A 15,974-nucleotide genomic window follows, 5' to 3' on the forward strand; every position below is an offset into this window, starting at 1 on the left:
ACGCAAGTGATTTTGTTACTTAAATACATATCTATTCACTCTAATCAATTTCAAAAGTACCATTAACTTTATAATAACATAATGAATGTAAGAGTTACCTTGAAAATGTATTTTGTATTTCATTTTTAATATGAAATTCATTTTTTCTGAATTTCACGAGCTATAAGAAATCAATTGTCAGGCTCCCCACTTTAAATTTTAATCGCTCCCCTACCGCCTCAATGTGACATTGGGTTTATTTCTTTCAAATATTTTTTTTTCAAAATATGGTAGAAATACTGGATTTTTAAATTACCAAACCATGTTAAATAATGACAGGTTAGATATCAGAGAAAGTTATCTTTATCTACCTTCTTAATTAGGGGCGGATCCAAATCTCCTTCGGAGGCGGTTAGAGTATCAGTTTCTCTCTCACCAGTCTTTTGCAGCACATCCGAAAATGATCTCAATGCAAATTTGTTACTGAAGGTACTGTCAATCGATCGATCACATGGTCCAAATTGGTAGCAATTTCGAAGACGCCTTATCTCAAAACTACACAATAGAACTTGCTTTAAACAATGAAAGCGCAGTTGCCAAAGTATAACTTTGATTCACAAAGATGAACTTCGAGGTTTCGTTAACAGATGAATTAGGAATTCCTTACACTTTAATGCTACGAAGTTCTCAGGTTCCTTTGTACAACACTGAGATTAGTTTATTCGCAAGTTATTGTCATGTTAATATGGAGGGTGTATGTACTTTTTTTTTCAGTCCCTTAAAATGTTTTGAAAATAACTTCCATAACTTTTGAAATTGTGTTTGTCTTAACTTGAACATATGCGTGAAGTGGTTTATTATGAACAGGGCAAAAACAACTGTGATAGATTAATTACAAGTGATCCGGTTAGAAACACTGTTGTTTGTATTTTAGTTCCAAAATCGTCCGCCCGCACTCGTTCGCTGGTGGACTAATACCAGCGAGCAAGCGCTTGTTAAAGTTCATCTGACTCTCGCTGGCCACGTCTGCGACCAAAATGACGTCATGCGCCAGAGCGACAAGAATGTAGCATTGCATTGCATCCACCTTGTCTTTCCACCATGATGAGGGAGAGGCAGCATTGACTCGACGTGTTCCATGAGTTGTTGCAGTCTCCTACTAGAAGGCTAATTTACCACAAAATGAGAGGACTCGAATTGTGTCTCCTGGTTTCACTTACACATATGGAACGAAGTGAACATGATAGTAGGGACCGGCCAGTGAGAAGTGATAGTGTGTTTGTGGCATACACAAGCCAAAACACGCAATATTCTGTGTAGTGAATGTAGGTCTACTCCGCAATATCGTTCATCTACAAACCCCAATGTAGAGCTGCAATGGCGAACCCTCTCAATGTGGTGTTACTGATGCAAAGTGTACTTCCAAAACAAGTGTATGTCCAATCGAGAGAACCGACAGTGGACGAACGACAAGCAACTGAACACATGCTGGAGATCTTGAACAAGCACGATGAAACAAAAGTGAATGTGGATGAGATTCTCGAAACCAGTAGTATCAATTCGAGTCGTTTCATTCTGTGATAAACTAGCCTTCTCGTGTGAGACTGCAACAACTCATCAAGCAATCGAGTCAATGTAGAACGCTGCCTTTCCTTGATATTGTGACTGTTTGGGACCGTCGCGAAACAGTGTAGCAAACCGCGCAAAGGAAAAGAAATGTAAGCTAGAACATGGCAAGGCTTTCTCATCCGTACACACTTTGTTTCAGATAGTGTTGTTTAAACAAACATGGGCCGAAATGTCCTTTGTTTACACGAAACAGCAAGAAAATTGAACAAGAAACGCACAAAATGTGGGCTTCAATCGCAGATAGGTCGTGCTTTTGATCACCAATCCAAGATGATAAATCTTGCCCCATTATTCTGTCCTTTGAATACACGTTTGTTTTGCTCGAGTCTTCCACACTTCGTCCCGTCCACACCTACATCATTGGTTTTCCTTTTGCGTTTTACCTTACATTGATATATCACACACTCCACTTCTCATTTCAATACCTTATGTTATATCCAAGATCGCGGCTTCCAAGATAGCCGCCAAGTCAGTGTTATAGTATATCAAATACCTTGATATCCTGGTGCTGCCCATCCTTTTCGTTTTCGACATAAATGGGTATCTTGCGACGTTTATCTTATATCATATTGACCCGTGGTGCGTTATGTTGCGGAGCATATCTCTGGTGTTTCTGGATGGGGCATCTCCAATTTGGCATTTTTTCTTCTTTTCTATTATGTGTCCTCTGGGCGAAGTTTGAGTCGGATCTGATCCTGCCTTGTTCTGTACGTTGCTTGTTAGCGATTCTTGTAGTTACATCGTTAGCGTTAGCCAGGGAAAAACCACGAAGAGATCCACCAGATCCGGATCCTTAAAAAAATGTTTTTTAATGATTGTGTTTTGTCTGTACCAGGGAGCACTCATGGAAAGTCCATCCAATTTGGACCGCATGAAATTTTAGTAACTTCAAAGACATACGTGCACTTCCTTAATAAAACTATACGTGATTTAACAGTGAAATTATTATTGGTTTATTTCCAAAATACAAAGAAAAAATTAAATATTTATATTGGCCAGTCAGTAAAGAATTTCGCTGGATTTTCACGTTATATCGAAACATTCCCTTTTTCTCTTTCTGCTAAATTTACCTATGAAGTTTCTCTAGATTATGGAAATTTCCCTCAAACTACGAACACTGCTTGTTATTACTGCGATACCCATGTAACTTTTACAGCATGAAACTAAAATATCAGGTTATCAGGAATATATTTTTTTTCTTTAGCATACCAAAAAATATACTCCCTTTACGAAAACAAAGTATAAAAAGTGTTCCTGGGGTGCACAACTTCCGCTACTTGGAAATTATTTATTGTTTACTCTGATGCAGAATAACGTCGGGTCTGTGTCTTGCAGTATTGTACCCCTCCCAACTTTCGACACACTGAACAAAAAATTCTGGGTGCGCTCCTGATTACAGTTTATACATTAAGAATATAACTATAAACTTGGGCTCATAAATACTACTACTACTACTACTACTACTACTACTACTACTACTACTACTACTACTACTAATAATAATAATAATAATAATAAGAAGAAGAAGAAGAAGAAGAAGAAGAAGGAGAAGGAGGAGGAAGAGGAGGATGAAAAGCAACAAACGATATTGAAAATAGTGACTTTTGAATGGGTATTATATGCGTAATTGCTTGAGTTTAGCAGTTCAAGTTCGGCTTCTTTTTTCTTTCCTTTTTTTTTTTACCTTATTAATTTGCTTTGAGAATCTTAACTGTTCAAAGATTACTACGCTATAAATAAAATAATAACAATAAGACTGCAGACTGGTTTATCATACATATGTAAAAAAGAAAAACTTACTACATCAATACAAAAAAAAAATTACATAATAAAGCTACAAATTAAAAATAAAACACATATAATGCAAATTGAGAGGTCGCTATACTACCCACTATCACACTGTAGAGACCTGCACGGGCCGAATTTTTCGGCCCGAGCCCAATCCAGCCCGAACGTACCTAGGCCCGGCCCAGCCCGGGCCCGAAAAGTTTTGGAAATTTTCGGCCCGAGCCCGGCCCGGACCGATAAGTTTTTCAAAATTCTTGGCCCAAGCCCGGCCCGGGCCCGATAAATTTTAAAAGTTTTTGGCCCGACCCCGGCCCGATAATTTTTTTAAAACATTAGCTCGAGCTCGAATCTTTCTCAAAATTTAGTTCTAAATTTGACCTAACCCTCAGAAACATTTTCTAAACTCTGGTTCACAACCTGACGCTTGTCTCCCGAATGATACCATTGCCTCCTAGAATTTTGCCTGTCATCGAGATTTTTAGCATAAAGTGAAGATGGCAATATTGTTTAGCGACAGGCAAAACATCCCCCCTTCTTTTTATATTTTGAGTTCAGTGACGATCAAGGTCAGAGCTCAATTTACCGCATAATGCCTGCAATCCTCTATAGTGAAAGTGGAGCCGCTAAGCAACACAAACTGTAAATAGCTATTGCATTCTTTGTACATTTTTCACGGACACACTTCTTCAACGTTTGGCTTTATTCCAATTATCGTTTAACGAAAGTCAATAATTATTTTAAAAATTGCAATTGATCGGCCCCAGCCCGGCCCGACCTGAAGAGAAATCAGTGTCGGTCAGCCCAAGCCCGGCCCGGCCCAAAGAAATAACAGTGTCGGTCCAACCAAGCCCGGCCCGGCTCAAAGAAATAACACAGTCGGCCCGGCCCGTGCAAGTCTCTATCACACTGGTCCAGGGATTTTATTACATTCAGGCACCAGACCATAGACCCATATTTAAAACAAATCGATAGGTGGACGAATATAGACACTATTATACATGTCGAATGCAAACATCAATAAAATTGTTATTAAAATTGCGTAAATTGAGATAAATTAGTAACATTATTTTCATCCAGTAGAAAAATTCTGGGGAGGGCAAGTTTTGCTTCTAGGGGGGCCGGCACCTCCTGCCCCCCCTCTAGTTCCGCCTATGGAGTCGGCGAACTAATATGCGTTCAAAGATTTTGCTTAGTGTGGATTTTAGTTGTATCGGCCGATAAGACGTAACGTCAGAGGGAGGCTTATTAGGATTTGGAAAAAATAAGACTTTTGAGTATTTCCAAGTTATGGGGGGAAAACAGTAAGAAGTATGAATGTATAAATGATACTTAATATTGTGAAGACAACAGGAGGAACGTTCTTAATCAGAGTATAGGTAAGAGCGTCAAAGGCTGGAGCGGAATTTCGTTTGTTGAAAAGTGTGGTCTGGATGTCTATAGCTTGAATCGGTACTGCAAGTGGATGATCTAATTCTAGGGCATGATTCTGATTCGGTTGTATGTTTGGGTCAGATCGTCTATCGACAGCTGCGTTTTGATGTAAGGGAGTATGCCAGCCAGATAAAGGAGTGATGATATTTTGAAAGTGTTCGGTAAATGTGTTGGCTTTGTCTTCATCAGAAGATAGTGCTTGCTGATTAACAACTAGTGAGTAGAGCACCCGATGAAATTTTTAGATGAGCTGATTGAACTGTCGCTAATATTTGATAGGATGTGTATTTTCATTGAGTTTGTTACAAGTTCTGGTCCATAGAATTCGTTTGTATGCAACGAGATAATTATGTGTGATGCGCAGGTACTGTCTGTGGAAGCGAAGTGCTTCTAAGTTGCGACTGCGTGTGTATTCTCTGTAAGCACGCCGAGCTGCAGTAGTAAGAAGTAGGTATCGTGGAGGAAGTTTAGGTTTATGCGGAGTAATATATGTAGTTGGAATATGCTGTTGTGCTGCTGTTTGTAAAGTTTGAGTGAGACGGGTAACGGCGTTGTCGAGATCATCTTCTGATGTTATAAGGCGAAATTAGTAGAGAGGGAGTGTGTAATGGTCTAATGGTAGGCTGGCCAGCTAACCTGATGATAGAGATACACTTTCTTCTTGGATATGATATTGTGTGGAGAAGTATTGGTAGTTAATGACCGCATGATTGGAACATGATCACTGTACAAAGAGTCTAAAACGTCAATAGTGATGTGTATATTGTTCATTGTGGAACAAATTACGATAGTGTGGTGTGGCTAGAGGGGCGAGTTGGCTGTGGTAGAACATGAAAGATGCCGGTTATATTAAGACTGATAAAATCCAAAAATCACTGTTTCTTATGTTGAGGCTTGCTATGAAAATTGATGTCTTCCATGGCAATGAATTTACGGTATCGGAGAGGTATTGAAAAAATTGGTAAGGTATTGGTGTCTCGGCCTGACATAGATGGTTGAGAAGGATATTATATGACTTTTGAGATATAATAACGCAGCATTATATTTTGGCAACTGCAATGTGTGTGGTAGGGTAATAGTGCGATGTGGGATGCGATATTGTAAACCAATGGCTGTTGCACCATGCAGAGTGCGCCGCTGGACTCTTCGTGTCTGTGGAGAATATATTTGGGAATAAAGTAGGATATGTAAAGAGCTAGTAGAAATATTTCATTGAGCGCGAAAGCGGTGATATTCTCCTCCAAAAGAAGTTGCTGAAACATCACTTGGTACGTGAGGAGATACCTTATGTTAAGAAGAAATAGGTTATACGCAATAACGAATAGGACAAGAAAAATTATCAGACAGTTGATTCAGTAAGTTGCATTTGGAAATGAACGTTGGAACTATTGTATGTGGCGTGTAGCTGGATATGATAGAGAAGTTTAGCAGTGCGAATAATTTGATTGAGAACGTGCGGGCGCTGAAATGGCAGAATGTTTTGTAAGGTCAGTTAAGAATCATAATAAATCTTCCACTGTAATAGAATGTGTCAGTGAGTTTGCAGGTGGAGTGGGGTCATCTGAAATTTTGATGGGAGCTATTAATTCTGGCTTATCAGGTGTAGGAGCAAGATTGTCACGACGGCGGTAACTGTGAGAAGGATGCTTTTCAGGACACTTGATGCATTGAGGAGGTGCATTTGAATTTGGGCAAATTTCGTATCGGATGACTACCGAACAATATCTGCATTTGACAGTGTTGGTGCAGTTATAATGATTATTTCTAGCAGCGGATTGGATGCGGAGGAGGCGTTCGAGACGGCTCTACTTTGTAATGGCAGTGATATACATAGGCCCCATCAGCTAAGAGATGATCAATGATTTGTTGTTGGTCGGTCAGGACACGAACGAAGTAGGTAGGACCAGTGTTGTTACATATCATAATACATATTTTTAATTTCTAGACCCCTCATAGCGAAGCTCATCAAAGATCTCATCGTCGGTGAGTTCAGGTTCAATATCTCGGATAACAACTGATAGAGATGGCGGGGACAGGGTGGTGGAGGGGATTTCTGTTGGCTCGGAGTAAGAGGCATCAATACAGTCTGCGGTCCAGAGATTTCAAAGGTAGCTTTATTTCGAACATGTATATGGAAGTTCGGATTAGGAGATTTCAAGATGATGCCATCCCTAGTAGGTATAATTTGATGAACATCTGCGCGCGGTATACATTTATTGATTTGCATGAAGATCGCGCGTACAATTCGGTACTTAGCGGCCAATTTAATATGAAATCATACATTATATCCTGATTTGCTCGTAAAATGAGAGAGGGTGCAGCATTAGCGCAGTCCACCTCGGTGTTTCTCGCATTCACTGAGGCAGTGGAACCTTCTCCATCAGAGCTATAATGCCTTGGTGTCTTAGCGTCTGATAACTTGGAGTTTCCAATTGGAGATCGTGAGCGAAATCGAGACTCAGCCTGTTTCGTGTTGTCTGTTTTAGTGGTCTTTATACCAGCAGATTAACCTGGTTTGGTGGCTTAACACTAAAGATTTTTTAAAAAAGGTATGGGAATTGGCTAATAAGTGAACTGGATAATTCTTTATTCATCAATTATTAAATGATTTGGTATAGATGATACTCCTACTCCCAGCCATTAGAGGGTTACGCCCTCTCTTTACATTAATAACACCAAGACATTGTCTTTCGAGATGTGAAAAGTAACTGGTAATTGTCAGTGAGAATTTTAATTGGATTTTGTTGCATGCAATGAGAAAAGGTTTGAGCAGTATATTTAACATTTTTGCCAAGTAACGAATAACGTAACACGTCCTGCTGTAATCGGTCACTAAAATAGTTTTGTGAACCTATGAATTGACAACAGTTACATGAGTAGCAGTGCTGCCACCTTTTGTTCTTATATACTAGAGAGGACGTTACCGAGCTCTCACAATCATTCAGCGGTTATTCGTCGAAAAAGTCTCTATAAGGCCGCGCCTCCATTGCTTCCGAATGCGGTTGTGAATGCGAATGCGAACTGCGAATTCATGTGCCTCTGCTAGATCCGAAGTTTTGCGAATGCGAATCAAGTTTGAATTTCTCTTTCAAAGCTTCAGTGTGAAATATTTTTGCTTGAAAGTTCGTAGCCTTAGTCTTGAGAGCACGAAGAAGACGAATGTGGATAAATGACATATATGTTTTTTAGCAAGAAGTGGGAAGGGGGAATTTAACTTATTGTCTCAGCTAGAATAAAAAGTTGCGTTTCGTGTAGCAACTAAATCTTCATATTTTAAAGGCAAAACAAAGAAAAATATATAAACATTCCACTCCAAGTTCCTTGCTTTCATCTGTCCATAATTTGTTCAAGACATGTCGTTTGTGGTAGTCTGGATGAGCTTGGTTTCACAATGGAACTTCATCAAAAATACAATTTATTAAAGCATCAATATATATATATATATATATATATATATATATATATATATATATATATATATATATATATATATATAATTATATTTTCTTATCTCTGCACCTCGTAACGTCGTCTGCTTTCACGCTTAACAAACTTCCTTCTCTCACGTAGCGCTCAATTCCTCTGGAGAATACTCTCCATTCGCACGATTGCGGACGAACATTCCCAGCAGGTTGGGATTGTTCGCATTCGCATCTTTTCGTCGGCTTTCGCAATTTACAGATCGGTACTAGTCGAGGCACTCCAATTTATTTACACGTGCAGGGAAATTCGCATTCCCATTAGCAATCGCATTCGGATCCAAATGAGGTGCGGCCTAACACCGCCTGGTGGAAAAACGACAATTACCATGTAACTTTACGACGACGGCAGCTATTTCGCTTCCGCTTGGAACCGAAAGCGGAACGATGCCGGCAGTCATTTTTCCTTCACTTCGGCGACTATCCGCCAAAAGGCGACAGAGAACCGATTATAGTTGGCGGCACTTTACAAACGATTATTAGTACCACCAAGAAGACTATAGTGGCCACCGAAACCACATACAACACAAATAAGAAATTATACGACGCCGACACATTTGCAAGATACATAATAATAACGTGATCTTTTATCTTTATAAAGAAAATCTATCAAAATTGACATAAGTGTGGCCCCCAGCGAAACTATAATGACTATCGAAACCAAACTGAACAAAAAATTAACCTCTACAAAGTCGACATATATACTCCAAAAATCATAATACTGTATCATGAAATTGGGGACGCGGCAGAAGTCCTAAAAGGCACAAGTCGTAAACGTCACAAGACCTAAACGTCATAAGACCTAAACGGCAGAACTCCTAAAAATAATTTCGCGTCACAAGTCCTAAACGGCACAAGTCCTAAAAATAATTTTGCGTCCCAAGTCCTAAACGGCACAAGTCCTAAAAATAATTTCGCGACGCAAGTCCTAAGCGACAGAAGTCCCAAACGGCACGAGTGCTAAATGTCACTGGACCTAAAACTTTCTTGTGGCGCTACTATCGCGTCCGTACCAAGAATACTGTCAATCGGTTAGTCAAAGTTTCATATTACAGAACCTTAGTTCTTACAAGTAATTACATATTCTATCGTTCTGAAATAAAAAATTAACAAATGAAGCCTATTGTTCTTTCTTGCTGTTTGCATGATAACATTTGTGTGGTGACAAAATAATAAAAACGTATTAAATGGATTCCCAGATCTTTCATAATGTATGTTTTTTTTTCTATTCCCATACCATTGACCTCGTATTAGTAACATAATGTTGTGTTTCAGTTATATACGTCATAAATTTTGTTTTCTTTGTGTTGTTTTGGAGTAAATTATTTTGCATATATATATATATATATATATATATATATATATATATATATATATATATATATATATATATATATATATATATATATATATATATATATATTGTATTCAAGTCTTTCTGTAGCAAATAGTTGTCATACTGTAATTAATTACTCCTTACTCGTTATCATTATTATTAATAATTTTAGTATTACTAACATAGCTGTTACCGTTCGAATTAAATACGTTCATAATAGTATTGTGGCAACTACTTACTACTGAAATGCTTTATCGAATATTTAAGTCTGTGGTTTGTAGCAGGGGTAGTCACAGAAGTTAATGGCTTATAGCTCATAGTGCGTCACTGAAATTTTCGAGGATCGTTGAAAAGCAACTTAATTGAAACTAATGAGAAACTTAGATATATATTTAAAATAAATTTATTTAATACAAGAACATTACGTTTAATCAATGCCGCACCCATGGTTGGGGAAGGGATCTATTAAAGTACAAACCATTCTAATAGTGTAGAGCAATAGCTGAGGATTTTTTAGTTTCTGAGTTTTGCATCCTTATACAACATCGTGATTACGAAGGAGGGATTCGACTTTGTAAGATTGCCAGATTGCCAATGGCAAGAAGTGGACCGAAGTGAATGAAATTGTGCACAGATATTGTAGACGTAAAATGAGGGAATACGTGAGTAGTAGGCCCCCCGTTATATCGCGCCGTCAGCAAAAATTTCTGGGACGTCATAGGTCAAAGGTCAGTGACCTTGGCCCGGGGTCAATGACCTAGGGGTATTTAGGACCACCCCATCTTAATTTTTTTCAGGGGTACCTTGGCTCACCCCCTAAGTTTTGGCAGGGGTACCTAGGATCACCCCCCTTAAATTTTGGAAATTGCCAAATCTAAAAATTGAGTATCATAGCCTAGGACCAGGGTATCTACCTCTATTAGTATTGGGGGTCTATGTCGTTCCCTTTCATGGGTAAAAAATTGCCAAAAGGGCAAATTTCGGAGGTTTTTAACCTAATTTATCGCCTTTGATGAGGTGTTATTACCCTATATAGTTATATGGGCGTATACTGGGGTCCATTATCTTTCATAAGACATGGGTATATTAATGAACACCTTGAAAATTTTGGGACGGGTACCTTGACTCACAACTTAAATTTTGGAAAATATCAAATTTAAACATTTGGTATTATAGTATAGGACCCTAATATGTATTATGATAAATTTGGATGGTCCACCTCGTTCCCTTTTAGGGGTTCAATATTGCCAAAATATAAACGTAAGCAATACGTTATACCACGTGTTTGGTTTTTGGTCGATTTTATCCCCTTTGATGAGGTCCTATTACCATATATGGTTATATGGGCGTATACAGGGGTCCATTACCTACTATAAGACATGGGTATATTGATGTACCCCTTTAAATTTTTGGGACGGATACCTCTGCCCACCTCTTAAATTTTAGAAATTGTTCAATTTCAACATGTGGTATTATAGTATAGGGCCCTGATATGTATTATGATAAATTTGGATGGCCGATATCGTTCCCTTTTAGGTGTACCAAATTATCCAAATATAAACGTAAGCAATACGTAGTACCACGTGTTTTGTATAGACCTAAGTTATCCCCATTGATGACATCCTATTACCTTATATGTTTATATGAGCGTATATAGGAGTCTATTACCTTTCATAAGACATGAGTATATTAATGCACCCTGGAAGGGTACCTTGGCCCATCCCTTCAGTTTTGGAAATTGCTCAATTTAAACATTTTGTATTATAGTATAGAACCCTAGTATGTATCACTATAAATTTGGGTGGTCCACCTCGTTCCCTTTCATGGGTACAAAATTGCCAAAATATAAACGTAAGCAATACGTTGTACCACGTGTTTGGTCTTTTGGCCCAATTTATCCTCTTGGATGAGGTCATATTACCTTATACGGTTATATGGTTATGTATAGGGGTCTATTCCCTATCATAACATATAGGCACATTTGTGCATCCCTTTAAAATTTTGAAAGGCGTACCTTGGCCCACCCCTTAAATTTTAGAAATTGTCCATTTTACACATTTGGTATAATAGTATAGGACCCTAATATGGATCACTATAAATTTGGGTGGTCCACCTCGTTCCCTTTCATGGGTATGAAATTGCCAAATTTTAGTACAACCACGTGTTTCGTATTTGACCTAATATATTCGCTTGGATGAAGCCCTATTACCTTATATGATTAAATGGTCATGTATAGGGGTCCATTTCCTATCATAAGACATAGGTACATTTGTGCACCCCTTTAAATTTTTGGGAGGGGTAACTTGTCCCATCCCTTTAATTTTGAAAATTACGCAATTTAAACATTTGGTATTATAGTATAGGACCCTAATATAGATTACTATAAACTTGGGTGGATCACCTCGTTCCCTTTCATGGGTACGAAATTGCCAAATTTTAGTACAACCACGTGTTTGGTTCTGGCTCAATTTATCCCCTTGGATGAGGTCCCATTACCTTATATGGTTATATGATCATGTATATTGGTCCATTTTGCTATTATAAGACATGGGTATATTGATGCACCCCAGAAGAGGTACTTTGCCCCCCTTAAACTTCGGAAATTGCCCATTTTACACATTTGGTATTATAGTATAGAACCCTAATATAAATCACTATACATTTGGGTGGTCCACCTCGTTTCCTTTCATGGGTACAAAATTGCCAAATTTTAGTAAAACCACGTGTTTGGTTTTGGCCCAATTTCTCCCCTTTGATGAGGTTCTATTACCTTATATGGTTATATGGTCATGTATATGGGTTCATTTCCTATCATAAGACATGGGTACATTGATGCACCCTTTAAAAATTTGGGAGGGATATCTTGGCTCATCCACGCGGTTTTAGAAATTGATTAATATAAGCATTTGGTATCATAGTACAGGACTTCAATATGTATCACTATAAATTTGGATGGTCCACCTCGTTCCTTTTCATGGGTAAAGAACTACCAAAAATCAAATTTCGGAGGTTATTGACCCCGTTTGATAAGGATTTAACACGTTATATGGGTATGCACAGAGGTTTATTACCTTCATATGTTTATGTTCCCTTTTAAAATTTGGGAATTATCAAATAACAAAATTCGGTAAACATTTTCTAGGACCCATTGTAGATGTTGGTGTTCCTCTTATGGCCAAATATTCAAAATTTAAAGGTTATTGACCTATTTTTTGATACGGCTTTATTATTGAATAAGTACAGGATTTATTACCTTTTCATAAGACACAGGTGTATTTGTGTACCAATCTTAAATTTTGGGAGGGGTACATTTCTTATTGTTATATCAATAATTGGTAATTGTTCTTAAAATTGGATAGTATCTCATTCATTGGGTAAATCATTGTCAAATATTAGTATGATCACATGATCAGTCATTGACCTATGATGGGATTAGGAGTCCAGGACATTGGTACATTTAAACTTTGTAGGATAATTTGAGAATTGTCAAATAAAATTGCGTCATTGGTTTTGATTATTCCAGCCTATGGACCAAATATAAACGTAAGCAATACGATGTACCACGTGATTGACCTTGATGAGGTAGTGTACAGGGATTCATTTCCTTTGTTGTGGTACTTCTTAAGTTTGAGTACACACTTCTAGAAAACAGTTGGTTCTACTCAGGTAAACAATTGACGGACATGATATGATTAATTCTAAGACTTAGGTATATCGAGAGAAGTATTCTTTAAATTTGGGAATTGTGATAAACAGAACTTTAACATAAGGCGCGAAATTTGAAACAATACTTTGAACTTTAATCACAGCTCATAGTCTAAGATCATTTGTGGTGATTGATTTGACATTGAGCGTTAGAAATCTGATAGCTAACCTTATTGAATCTTATGACTCATAGTCTTAAGAGAATACATGCTACAACACTGAAATTTAGTCACAAGGTGATGTAATCTGACACTGGCAAAGTTATTGTTGATGCAATTTGATTGGTTGATCACTATCTTTCGTGCAATCTGATTGGTTGATGATTTTTAAATTTTTGCTGCATTCAGTTTTGTTTTGTTAAACATTTAAAAAGTTTTTGAAATTTTTGTTTAAAAATTTTTTGTTTGAAACTTTGGTTTGACATTTTTTCGTTTGATATTTTTAGTTTGGAAATTTTTGTTTCGAAATTTTTGTTTGATAATTTTTTTTTGAAATTTTTGTTTCAAAATTTTGTGTTTGAAACTTTGGTTTGAAATTTTTTCGTTTGAAATTTTGGTATGAAAATTTGTTTCAAATTGTTTGAAATTTTTCTTTCAAAATTTTTTGTTTGAATTTTTTTGTTTGAAAAACGTTTGTTTGAAACTTTTTGTTTGTAATATTTTATGTTTTGAAATTTTTTAAAAATTTTGTTTTAAATTTTTAAATTTTTTTCGTTGCAAAACTGAAAAATTTTTTGTTTGAAATTTTTGTTTCAAAGTTTGGTTTGACATTTTTAAAAGTTTGTCCACTCATTAGTAAAGAACCGGAACTGCTTAGAACAAAAAGCTCTGGCAACATTGTTTTACATGGTGCAATAGTACACGTCAGAACATGACAATGCAACGTCATCACTTTTGCATCATATATAAGTATCGTTCGAGTTAGTATTCATGATAACATCATCATGGCTACTTGTCTGCAGTTTCTAAACACACGTGATGTGATGAAATTGTTTACCAAGATTACTGATTTACAACAGAATGTACCTTATAGAATCTTAGGTAGCCAAAAAATCCCTACAAAGTTTGGATTAAGAATCGTAGTGAAGCTTGAAAATGATAAGAATATAAATATCTTTTACCAGCAAGATATTTACCCATGGAAGCATCAAAACAAGAAGAACTGCTGCGTTTCTTAAATACTGGATCTGTATCTTTATGTTGCAAAGGATTCTTGGGTCGAAGTCATCAATTTGAATTTAGTACACAGCCGGAATTTGGTTTCATCAGCAACTGTGATGAAATCATGAATTCAAACGTAAGCACATTCTTTTGACATCAGACGTAGTTGTATGCAGAATGGGATCTATGAATTTGGTTGGTCAGCATGACGTCAGCAACTGTGATGAAATCATGAATTCAAACGTCAGCACATTTCTTTCCAATGACGTCAGCCGTAGTTCTATAAATCAGCAAATACAGTGTCATCCCATGAAATCATTTGAGCAACTGCGCTTCGGCAGGAAAGATGTGTACTTCTAACGATAAAGAATTCATTTTCGCAAGATATTATCCAATAAATATATTTCAAACAAAACATCTGATGATTGGTATCAGTGCTAGAACATTTGAACCAGTGATTCGATTGGGCAAAGCAGAACAATTTCGTGTACAACTGAACCTTGAAGAATGGCAAATATTATGTTCTCGAATCGACCAAATGAATGATTATTTTCATGATGAGCTAAATGTGACCATAGTCAAATCATTAGGCTCAAATCATGAAGTTATGCTGCGTACAGTCCTCGAAGAGAAAGTGGTGCTGTTACGTAAAAAGAGTACATTGCATGTCCCCCGTAACATGGTTATCTAATGCAAACGGAATGGAACAAATTCCAAACGGAATGGAACAATTCAACGTATTCCAATGTGTTAAACATGCAGTAGAAGTGTGCAACAAAACAAGTATACTCCTGAAAAAGTATTATTTTGAGAAATGTGTCATGCATATAGTACAACATGTATCTAGATGTTGTGATGGTTGTCAACATCGCTCGTGGGTGCATACCTGTATTGATAAACAGTTTATTTGTGATCAAATGGACATTGAATTTCAACCTATTGATATTGCAATAGATCTTAAAAGACTTCAATTGGAATTAAAATTATAGGAATTAAAATTAAAAACACAAACTAGTGCAAGAAGTTCAAAATACATTGTATCGACAATATCCAGATCCTTTATCTGGTATTGATGTATGTGCAATGTAATAAAATGATCCATTTCAATGATTTGTGTTTTTTACATTTCAAGTTCAACCCCGTGTTCTGACGCGTACTATTGCACCATGTAAAACAATGTTGCCAGAGGTTTTTTGTTCTAAACAGTTCCGGTTCTTTACTAATGAGTGCACAAACTTTTAGAATGTCAAACCAAACTTTGAAACAAAAATTTCAAACAAAAAAAATTTCAGTTTTGAAACAAAAAAATTAAAAATTTCAAACGAAAAAATTTCAAAAATTTTGAAACAAGAATTTCAAAACAAAAAATATTACAAACAAAGTTTCAAAGAAACGTTTTTCAAACAAAAAAAATTGAAACAAAAATTTCAAACAAAAGTTTCGAAACAAAAATGTTCAACCCAAAAA

This window comes from Thermobia domestica, chromosome 1 (assembly GCF_964235325.1).
Source record: "Thermobia domestica chromosome 1, izTheDome1.hap1.1, whole genome shotgun sequence".
In the NCBI taxonomy this organism is placed as follows: domain Eukaryota; kingdom Metazoa; phylum Arthropoda; class Insecta; order Zygentoma; family Lepismatidae; genus Thermobia; species Thermobia domestica.